Raw genomic sequence first — 4,571 nt, 5'->3', positions numbered from 1 at the left:
GCACACCGTCGGCCCCGCCCGGCCAATCAGACTCACTCCTTCCGGTAACATCTCCTTCGAGCCGTCCAATCGGAGAGCCAGTGGCGCGCGTGGGCGTGGCCTAGGTGCTGGGAGGTTAGAGCACGTGGACGGGGAGGGCTGGAGGTGCTGGGAGGGCTGGAGGTGTTGGCTGAGCTGTCTAGGGGCGGATGGGGGGCGGCACCCAGTGAGCTGGAGCTGGCGCTGGTGTAGGGGCTTGTGTGTGGGTGGTGGTGTTGAGCTCATCGCAGGCTTGAGTGTCCCAGTGTGCAGAAACTTTGGACTGCCCTCTGGCTCGGGTCGAGCAAGGAAGTCAACCATCAGCTTGGTTTTATACATGGAGTCTTGGGGCCCAGAGCTGGAGTGTGATTCAGAGCTGGCCGTAATTAAATCCAGTTATAGATTCGTTCATTTACTCTCTCTTTTAATTATCAGACTTTATTATTTTAGAGAACAGTTCAGTTCAGTGGCTCAGTCGTGTTGGACTCTTTGCGACACCATGGTCTGCAGCATGCCAGACCTCCCTGTCCATCACCAACTCCCGGAGTTAATTCAAACTCATGTCCCTTGAGTCGGTGATGCCATCCAGCCATCTCATCCTCTGTGGTTCCCTTCTCCTACCGCCTTCAATCTTTCCCAGCATCAGGGTCTTTTCAAATGACTCAGTTCTTCGCATCAGGTGGTCAAAGAGGAGACTTGGGTTTACCAAAAATTGAACAGATAGTAAAGAGTTCCCACAGACTTTCCCCTCAGTTTTTGTAATTAACATGTTGCCTTAAGGTGTACCTTTGTGACAGTTCATGAACCAATATTGATGGGTTTTGTTCATAGTCAAGGATAGGGTTCTCTCTTTGTGTTGTACATACTGTGGGTTTTGACAAAATACGTAATGTCATATATCTATCACTGCCATGGAATTCTCCAGGCAAGAACACTGGAGTGGGTTGCTGTTTCCTTCTCCAGGGCATCTTCTTGACCCAGGGATCAAACCTGGGTCTCCTGCATTGCAGGCAGATTCTTTAGCGTCTGAGCCACCAGGGAAGCCCCAGTCATTACAGTATCATTCAAAATCTATTCACTGCCCTAAAAATCTCTGCTCCACCTGTTTTCCCCACTCCTCAAGCCTCTGATGACCACTGACTTTTCTTTTCTAACTGTTCTTATAGTTTAGCCTTTTCCAGAATGTCATGTAGTTGGAATCAGACAATATGCAGCCTTTTCAGACTCCCTTCTTTTATTAAGTAATATGTGTTTAAAGTTCCTCCCTAGTCTCTAGTGGCTCGATATCTCATTTCTTTTTATTCCTGGATACTATTCATTGGCCTGATATCTCATTTCTTTTTATTGCTGGATACTGTTCATTGTATGGATATGCCAGCATGTCTATCCATTCACCTTTCAAAGGACATTTGGTTGTTTCCAGTATTTGGCAATTATAAATAAAACTGCTCTAAATATTCATGTGCAGGTTTTTGTGTGGACCTGGCTTCTCAGTTCACTTGGATAAACAGCTGGAGGTCTGATTGCTGGATCCAAGTGTTAGACTATGTTTAGCTTTGAAAGAAGTCACCAAACTGTCTTCCAAAGTAGTTACATACCTTTTTGTTACATCTCATTCCTACCAGCAAGGAATGAGATAGACTTTCCTTTTTAAATGATACATTTGAGTCAATATTCATTCAGTCAACAAATATTTCTCAAGCTGAGCCTATTTTGAGGCAGGAACTCCTTGCAGTGCTGACTGCCAGGGACACAATGGTCAGCAAAAACAAATACTGATCTGGAGTTCACAACTTAGTAGAAGAGAGATTTGAGAAGGCAATGGCACCCCACTCCAGTACTCTTGCCTGGAAAATCCCATGGACGGAGGAGCCTGGTAGGCTGCAGTCCATGGGGTCGCTAAGACTTGGACACGACTGAGCATCTTCACTTTCCCTTTTCACTTTCATGCATTGGAGAAGGAAATGGCAACCCACTCCAGTGTTCTTGCCTGGAAAATCCCAGGGACGGGGGAGCTTGGTGGGCTGCCGTCTGTGGGGTCGCACAGAGTTGGACACGACTGAAGCGACTTAGCAGCAGCAGCAGCAGTTCCTGCCATGACTGTTATCTAAGGTGTCCTCAGGAGAGAAAGCCTGGCTATCTATCCTGTTTCAGTTGTTACTCCCATTTTGGAGAGCAAGCAGGAGACTGGTTGTAAATATCTAACCTGGAGCCCATCTATCTCCTGTTTCTGAAAATGCAAACGAGAGGTATACGTGTATATGTCCAGCCTGAAGTCCACTTTTTTTCCTGCCCCAAGAAATGTAAACAGGAGCCTCATTGCAAGTACCTAGCCTGGGACCCATCTGTCTTCTGTCTCAGTTCTATCCAAGAAATCCTTTTTTTCTGTCTTTCTTTCTTCCTGCCTGTCTGGCTTCCTTTCTTTCTTTTAAATGGGCATCTTTATTCATCTGTGATGATGATTAGCTGGATCATGACTAGAGAGATAAGTTTATGAGAAAAAAAAAACAACACCTTAGTACTCAAAACTATGAGCATAATTTCTCCTCTGGCTCTGGAGGACCATATCAGCAGTCTATGTGTAGTACCACAAAGGGCTCCAAGCCTGAGCCTCTGAATTGTATTGTTTCACAGTCTTGACTTTGGAACAGGGATAGCAGTGCAAAATCATTGTTTGGAAAGGGAGAGAGTGGAGTGTCCTATGTCACACCACCAATATGTTCCAAATAGCAATTCTCTGACACCAAGTGGTGTCCTAAGCTTCGATTCAATGGCACAGATCTCATAAGTGAAGGGAGCCCACAAGACTGCCTCCCATTTCAGATGCCAGTGGCAAGTGGGGTGCCCAGTCACCCACACCTTCTACCTGTCTGACTGCAAATTCCAGCATTCCCATGACCACCTCATGAGAGTGGTTGTTTTGACCCCATTCAGATTCAATAATTTGCTGAAATGATTCACAGCCCTCAGGAAAGCACTATACTTATGGTTTTATTTTAGAAGATACAACTCAGGAACAGCCAATGTAAGAGGTACATAGACTAAGGTGGAAAGGTGGGCATGGAATTTCCATACCCTCTCTGGATGGGCTACCCTACCAGCTCATTGAGGTTTTCACCAGCCCAGAAACTCCTTGAGCCTCATTGATTCAGCGTTGTTTTTATCTTTATAGAAATTTTTTAATCTGTATTTTTGGGTGTGCTGGCTCTTTGTTGGTGCGCAGGCTTTCTCGGGTTGTGGCGAGTGGAGGCTACTCCGTAATTGTGGTACACGGGTTTCTCATTGTGGTGGCTTTTCTTTTTGCAGAGCATATGCTCTGGGGTGCAAGGGCTTCAGGAGTTGCAGCTCCCAGGCTCTAGAGCACAGGCTCAGTAGTTGTGGCGCGGGGGCTTAGCTGCTCTGTGGTGTGTGGTATATTCCTAGATCAGGGATCAAAACTGGGTCTCCTGCACTGGCAGACGGATTCTTCACCACTGAGCCATCAGGGAAGCCCTTTTCTTTCATTTTTAGAAATTAAAAAAATTATTTGGCTGTGCTGGGTCTTAGTTGCGGCATGCAGGATCTTTAGTTGAGGCCTTCGGGCGCCTAGTTGCAGCGTGTGGGGTCTCGTTCCTTGATGAGGGGCTGAACCTGAGCCCTCTGCACTGGGAGCACGGAGTCTTAGCTGCTGGACCACCAGGGAAGTCCCACTTCAGGGTTTTTATGTGGGATTTTATTACATATGTACAACTGATTAAATCATTCGTCATGTATCTGAACTCAGTGGCCAGTCCTTTACCCTCCCTGGGGTCTGGGGTTGGGGCTGAAAATTCTGACCTTTTAAATACATGGTTGAGGGCACCCCTGGTGGCTCAGTGGTAAAGAATCCACCGGCCGATGCAGGAGACACGGGTTCGATTCCTGATCTAGGAAGATCCCTCACGCCGAGGAACAGCTAAGCCCAGGAGCCACACTACTCCAGCCTGCATCCCTGGAGCCTGTGCTCTGCAGCGGGAGAAGGCACTGCGATGAGAGGTCCAAGCACCGAAACCAGAGCGTAGCCCTTGCTCCCCGCAACTAGAGAAAAGCCTGAGCAGCGTGAAGAACCAGCACAGCCAAAATAAAAAAATAAGTAAATAATATTAAAAAAAAAAAAAAAACATGGTCGAAGGGGTTCATTTGGGATAACAAAAGACACTACTGTCGCTTGGGAAATCCAGGGGTTTTAGGAGCTCTGTGCCGGGAACCGCAGACAAAGACCCAATACATTTTATTATGCTGTATGTTCCCATCACCTCCCCCAATTAAATCTATGACATGAGCAAAACCCACGATTTGTTACACAAATGCAACTTCAAGACAAGTCCCCAGCACCACCTGCCAAAAAGGATTTCAGAAGTTGCCTTGCTTTCCAGTGGGAGGCGCACTCCCACTCCCGGGATCAAATTCCTCCCTTTGCCTTTTGCCAGCAGGAGGGCCTCGGACAAGTCACCAGACCTCCAACTTGGTTTCCTCATTTATAACATGAGACAGTAACTCCTGTCTCAGAGGCTGTTTAATGAGATGATGGGCAT

This window comes from Ovis aries, chromosome 3, assembly GCF_016772045.2.
Source record: "Ovis aries strain OAR_USU_Benz2616 breed Rambouillet chromosome 3, ARS-UI_Ramb_v3.0, whole genome shotgun sequence".
Classification (NCBI taxonomy): domain Eukaryota; kingdom Metazoa; phylum Chordata; class Mammalia; order Artiodactyla; family Bovidae; genus Ovis; species Ovis aries.
The sequence above is the reverse complement of the archived record's forward strand: the minus strand, read 5'-3'. Positions refer to the sequence as shown.